This window comes from Eurytemora carolleeae, unplaced genomic scaffold (assembly GCF_000591075.1).
Source record: "Eurytemora carolleeae unplaced genomic scaffold, Eaff_2.0 scaffold1325, whole genome shotgun sequence".
NCBI lineage: Eukaryota > Metazoa > Arthropoda > Copepoda > Calanoida > Temoridae > Eurytemora > Eurytemora carolleeae.
The window spans coordinates 3,631-10,965 of NW_019397343.1; the positions used below are offsets into that span (position 1 = coordinate 3,631).

At 29.3% G+C, this 7,335-nt stretch overlaps 1 long non-coding RNA gene across 1 annotated transcript; it reads left to right on the forward strand.

Moving 5' to 3' along the window:
• The first annotated feature begins 582 nt into the window (after positions 1-582).
• Positions 583-4,591, forward strand: LOC111713638 (uncharacterized). Its single transcript, XR_002767757.1, has 4 exons — positions 583-658; positions 2,550-2,589; positions 3,785-3,822; positions 4,555-4,591. It is a non-coding gene; the product is annotated as an uncharacterized LOC111713638 (long non-coding RNA).
• Positions 4,592-7,335: the final 2,744 nt, after the last annotated feature.

Below are 7,335 nucleotides of genomic sequence, written 5' to 3' on the forward strand. Positions count from 1 at the left end.
TTACTCTCTGCTTTCCAAAGAGCTGTAAAGTGTAAGTAGGTCTAAATATAGATTTAATCTGGTGTAGGTAAAATAAGGCATTCAGGCAGTATATCTGAGGACTCAGGCAGTAGGTATAAAAGCCCAGCTTTTAGCCTTAACTGAGGGGAATGTGTAAGTTAACAAAGCCAGAAAATTTGAGCTTCGTAGCTCAAAGTTGAGCCTCCTAGCTCAAATTATTTTTGAGTAATCGCATAAAAACGATGGGGGGGGGGGGTCCCCAGACCAAATAGGGTTAAATATGTCTTAGTAATTTTTGTTTATAATAACAATGAATGAATATTTCGTAGATTTAAATGAAGAAAAACATTTTTTGTTATTTATCTGGTCCAAGAATTATAATATGAAAATACATAAATGCATTTTTAAGATTTAAAAAAATTTATTTTTTTATTTTTACAGGATTATTGAAGCTGAAGAACTTGATAAACAAGCCGATCACTGCCTCAGGAAAAGTTTCTTTCACTTCATTTAGATTTTTTAATAAATATTTAAATTTTTTTAAAAAGTAAGTTTTAAAAAAATCCTTTGAAAATGCTTTTTACTGCAGTCAAGTAGAAGAGAAGAATCAGATTGTACAAATCCTGTTGGGTTCTGCTATTGAGAACGCTCGGTTTAGGTCAGCTTATTAAAATTCGTGAAGATCGTGTGAGAATAGATTAAGATTGCGTTAGACATGAATAAAATTGTGTGAGAAAAGTATAAAATTGTTTGATTATACAATAAAATTTGGTGAGAATACAATGAAATTGTTTGATAATTGTGTAAGAATACAGTCACATTGTGTGTGAGTACAAAATGTTTGTAAAAGAGCAAACTAAAACTAAAGAAGAAAATTGTGTGATTAGAAGGAACAAGGTTGAAAAAAATGGAATATGGTTATAATGAAATAATGGAATATGGTTATAATGGAATAATGGAATATGGTATAATGGAATAATGGAATATGGTTATAAAATGGAATAATGGAATATGGGTATAAAATGGAATAATAGAATATGGTTATAAAATGGAATAATAGAATATGGTTATAAAATGAAATAATGGAATAATGGTATATGGTTATAATGGAATAATAAAATATGGTTATAAGATGGAATAATGGAATATGGTTATAAAATGGAATAATGGAATATGGTTATAAAATGGAATAATGGAATATGGTTATAAACTGGATTAATGGAATATGGTTATAAAATGGAATTATAGAATATGGTTATAAAATGAAATGATGGAATATGGTTATAAAATGGAATTATAGAATATGGTTATAAAATGAAATGATGGAATATGGTTATAAAATGGAATAATAAAATATGGTTATAAAATGGAATAATGGAAAATGGTTATAAATGGAATAATAGAATATGGCTATAAAATGGAATAATGGAATATGGTCATAAAATGGAATAATGGAATGAAAAAAATTGTATATGATGAGGGAGATAATGGAATATGATTAGGGAGATAATTAAATATGGATAGGGAGATAATGGAATATGGATAGGGTGATAATGGAATATAGATAGAGAGGTACTGGAGTATAGATAGGGAGATAATGGAATATGATTAGGGAGATAATGGAATATAGATAGGGAGATAATGGAATATGGATAGGGAGATAATTGAATAGAGATAGAGAGATAATGCAAAATGGTTTGGGGGATAATGGAATATAGTTTGAAAGTTAACTAAATATGGTGAAATAGAGAATTGAATATGGTTAGATAGATAATTGAATATTGTTAGGGAGATAATGGAATATGGTTAGCTTGAAAATTGAATATGGTTAGATAGATAATTGAATATGGATAGAGAGATAATTGAATATGGTTAGATAGATAATTGAATATGGTTAGGGAGATAATGGAATATGGTTAAATAGATGATTGAATATGGTTAAATAGATAATTGAATATGGATAGGGAGATAATGGAATATGGTTAGGGAGATAATGGAATATGGATAGGGAGATAATGGAATATGATTAGGGAGATAATGGAATATAGATAGGGAGATAATGGAATATGGTTAGGGAGATAATGGAATATAGATAGGGAGATAATGGAATATGGTTAGGGAGATAATGGAATATAGATAGGGAGATAATGGAATATGGTTAGGGAGATAATGGAATATGGATAGGGAGATAATGGAATATGGTTTGATAGATATTTGAATATGGTTAGATATATAATTGAATATGGTTAGATAGATAATTGAATATGGTTAGATAGATAATTGAATATGGTTAGATAGATAATTGAATATGGTTAGATAGATAATGGAATATGGTTTGAAAGATAATGGAATATGGTTTGATAGATAATTGAATATGGATAGGTAGATAATGGAATATGGTTAGGGAGATGAACATGTAATCTTTAAACTGCAATTCAATATTCATAGTTTGAAATATCAAAGGTCTACGACATTTGGTTGCAAAGTAATTGGATACAAAAGATTGAGTTTGTGTTGTGGCAAAAGCTTAATTTATTTTTATTTTCTAGAGGAGAACTGAAACAGGATATGGAGAATATACAGATTCAGGTGAATTCTTGAACATTCAAACAAATACTTAAATTGATCTGTTAACAAAATAACTAAACTAAACTAAAAAACATAAAAAAGTAAAATTTACATTTTTTTACCGTCTTCTCACCAACATTACCGACCCATGATTCCCTTTACAGAGGGAAGTTATGTTACTTAACGTCCCTTGGGACAAAAAAAAATAACCACCCGCTCTGCGAAGGTTTCATAAAAATATATTCATCTCAAAAGATAATAAAAATGTGTACGACTACTTTTTTGGGAAAAATTAATTTTTTGGTCTTGGGAACCCTTGGTAAAGTAAAATTTCCTTAACTTCAATATTCTGGCTACATTAAACTAAAATATATTCTGCATTAGACTAAAATCACATTGCTAACTAGAATCGTAGCTCCTCGAGTTTTGATTTTAGAATGAGATCAGGAAAATTACCCGGTTACATATTAAAAATTAGTTTTATTAATCTCAATATCTCTTCAATAGGATTTGTTGCTGAAGGATTTCAATTTTAATTGCAATTTACTTTAGTTTGACGTGATTTTACTTTAGTTTGACGTGAATATACTTAAGTTTGACGTGGATTTACTTTAGTTAGACGTTAATTTACTTTAGTTTGACGTGAATTTACGTGAATTTGCTTTAGTTTGACGTGAATTTACTTTAGTTTGACGTGAATTTACTTTAGTTTGACGTGAATTACATTTATTCTTAAGAAAGCAAATTCCAATGGTAGAACTTAATCAAATCATTGGGAAATTACGAACATTTTATCAAAACTTATTTATGACAAAATTATAGTTTTGAAGAAAAAAATTGTTCCTTATTTCTAGATGCGTATATAAAGTGGGTCTTTACTATACATATACGTTAGTGTATACATATTTTAACATTTGTCTGGGATAATATAATTTATAAATAAAAAGAAAATTACGTCACATTCAGATATAAATGTATGGAATAAGCAACTATATTGCCGAAATTGGGTCAATTTACACAAACAGCGTAATTTTATAATAAAACATTATTCTTGCAACCTGATGCTGTTTATTTTTAATACTTCAAATTTTTTCAATATGATCTATCAAATTTCATATTTTGAAATGAAAGGTATACGACATCAGTTGGCCAGAGTATGAAACCAGAGAAATGTAATTTTGTTGACCAATCTTTTTAATTCTATCATCTGTTATAGTTGACGGAGTTAAGAAGAGAGCTAGAGGAGAAAAGGAGGTGAAAAATATTTCTTTAAAAAAAAATTTATTTCATTTCTTAATTTCAAAAATAATCTGATAAGTGTGACCTTCGACAAAATTATACTTTCCTTGTAAACTTTTGATAGATAGGTATAGATAGGTATATAGATAGATAGATAGATAGATAGATAGATAAAATAATTATTTTTTGTGACCTAAAATCCCCCTCAAACTATTAATCCCATTGAAATAAGGGATTTAAAATCAAAAAATGTGATGACAGATAATTTCTATCTACTCCTAAAATTTGATCCAAAACGGATACTGATTTAAAGAAAATCTTCAAACTGTTAAAAGTAAAGGAGTCTATGCCCCAAACTCTTATTTTCTAATCTTTTTGGCTTTGCAACCCAATGTCATAGACCTACGATATTTCAAACTATGCCTTATCTTAGAGCAAATAATCAAAGTTTAAAATATCAAAGGTTTAAACCATCAGGTTGCAAAGATGAAGGTATTAGAAAATGTTTGTTTTGAAGATTACTTTTGGTGAAAACATTTCAATAAGTTTATAAATTATAGAATTGGAGCATTTGTGTGTCTCCAAAAATGAATTTAATAATGTGCAAATATTTATCTATTATAGTCAAATGAAAAATACGTTATATTGATTCTATGGAAGTTTTAAGAATCTATAAAATGGTTTAATAAAATTTTATGTATAATGAGATGAAATTGTTGAAATTATTAAAATTGTGTTTATTTTTAGAGAATTTGAAGAAAAAAGAAAAAAGGTTTCACAGTTAAGGTAAAAACAATATTTTATTAAAAAATCTAGTTCTTTGCTCAAACTCAATTTCTTTAACATATCTTTTCTGCCTGATGGTGTAAACCTTTGATATATCAAACTTGACACTAATCTAGCAGAACTAATAGCTTGAAATGTAAAAGTGTGTGAGAAGAACTCAGTTTCTTGTTTCAAACTTGAGACTTTGATAACATCTGAATAATTCAATTAAAATATTGCGTTTTTCTTCAACCAAACTCATTTCTGAAATTAAATAAAAGTTTTGAGCAAAACTAAATTCAAAAAATCTGTATACAGTCATCTTAGAAGTATTAAATTGCGCCCAGTAGAATAATACTGTTTAGAGATATGGAGGACATGTATGGAGCTGCTTCTGCTGAGAAGGATGATGAAGCTACCAAAGCTGAAGAAAAGGTTGAGATTAATTTAAACGTTCAAGAAAGATAATATTCAAATCAAACCAACCATCTTTGGTTAGGAGGGTCCTAAAGTTGGTAGTATGATTGATTAATTGATTTAGGCTGAGACAGCAGAACGAGAGGCGGACAGGATTCGGCAGGAAATTGAGCAGTTACTTAGAGATAATGAAGGCTAAGGAAGCATCAAAGGATCAGGAAACAGCGTATTGTCATGGGGTTCTGGAGCACCATTTGGCACAAATAAATAAATTATAACTGAGTATATCTGTCATTGTAAACATTTTATTCATGTCGATACTCAAAACAAAACTTATCAAACAAAAAAAGAATTGACTCTGTATATATATTATATACAAAGTTTATGATGAATCGATATCTATATTAATATACAGAACTAACGACAAAAGATGACACTTTACTGAGGACCAAAAATTTATGAAATAGTCTTTTAATGTTCTGCCATAACTAATTTGGCACTAAAAGAAACATGTTTCCAGCTGCAGGGAACCAACACTTTTGTTAAAACTAAAAAGTCTACATATATTCTGTACAGTCGTCACTGAAGTCGCATCCCTTCAGGGTGAACATGGAAATTTAACAGTGTATCTACAAAAAAATTGTATGAATTTATAAATAAATTTCACAATTTACAAACCAATCTTTGATGAATAAATCACAAGGATAAAAGTTAAACAACATAATAAATGTGAAAAGTCGAAAATTTGTAGGCCAGTGTGAGTACTGTATTAGTGGGAACATAGGTGGCAACAGACAAATGGACTAATTATACACAACGTCACAAGTGTCAAATATAACAGGAAAAACGAAATTTTCTCACATTAGTTGACATGTTTTCCAAGATTAAATAAAAAAGTGTAAAAACAGAAAATAAAGAACACATAAAATTGAACTTGTTTTACTATAAGATAAGCACTTTATTCTAAAATTATCACTATTATTGATAATTGTGTCGGACACAAAACTAAGTTGACACTTGTGACGACAGAATACAGTTGTACTGTATGAAATAGAAGGGAGATACAAATGACACGACCTGCCCTACCATATGATTATGCATGCTTTGCAGACAGTACTTCATTTGAACAAGAAATATTCAAAATAGGTTATTGTATACTCGGTAATTGTACATCAGACAAATATTTCTTAAGTACCGTCAGAGCCCGAAATTTAAAAGAGTATCGTTGGACAAAACTCCCGAGTTTCCTTTTTGGGGTTTTAACATTTGTGTAGATTTTGATTTAAGAGATTCGAAAAAAATGGAGAATACAAACAAACTGAATAAAATAATATTTCATAACAAAAATATTGATATTCACAAAACTGCCTAACCCCATTTGTGAAACCCGGGTTTTAAAATAGGTTTTCAGAACGATACCCTGTCTTAAGTTCTGGGCTCTGCAAAGCATGTACGATCAAATGGTAGGGCGGGCCGCGTCAGTTACATCTCCCTTCTATTTCTTACTCATTGACTTAAATCTAATTGGATTTGGCCAATTAGATGCAACATGAGGTTTCTAATAAATCAGGAAAGAAATTGAGTATTTGACACAAACTCTGGTTTATAAGCCTAAGTTTGATTATCAAAGATTTACACCAACACCATCAGGTTTCTAAAATATAGGGATAAGAAAGTTTGAGTTTATGGCAAAGACTTGAATCCTTTGCTTAATAATAAACAAAAAATAAATGATTGGTACGAAAAAGAATGAAAAGAACCGATAGAAAGAGAGAAAAAAAGTATAGCAAAAGTATATGAAATAGTGGATATGATAGATAAGGAAACGTATTGCAAAATATCCATACTTGTAATTAAGTTGTAAACAAATAAACTTGCAGAATTTCTTAGACAACCAAACGCAAAAAAGTAAAGACGGTTTTTCTAACTCAGGAATAAATTAACATTTGAAAATATGAAACCTGTTGTGCAACAAAAAGTGCATTTAAAATTAAAATAATTGAGAAAAAATCAAGGAGCATGAAATATAAGGGAGATGGAAACGACGCGGCCCGCCCTACCATATGATTATACATGATTTGCAGACGGGGTACTTCATTTGAAGAAGAAATATTTGTCTGAATACCCAGTACATGTATTCAGAATAGGTTATTGTACACACTGTAAAGGACAAATGAAAGGGGGTATAGGATGAAACCTGATCGAATCTCAGCATTGAACGATACACACATAAGACATCTATCTGATGTTCATGTCTCGAGAAATTGATATAAAACTGTGTCAAAATTATACGAAAATTCATATATATATATACAATTTTGTATAAAAGTAATAGGTTTAAACAGA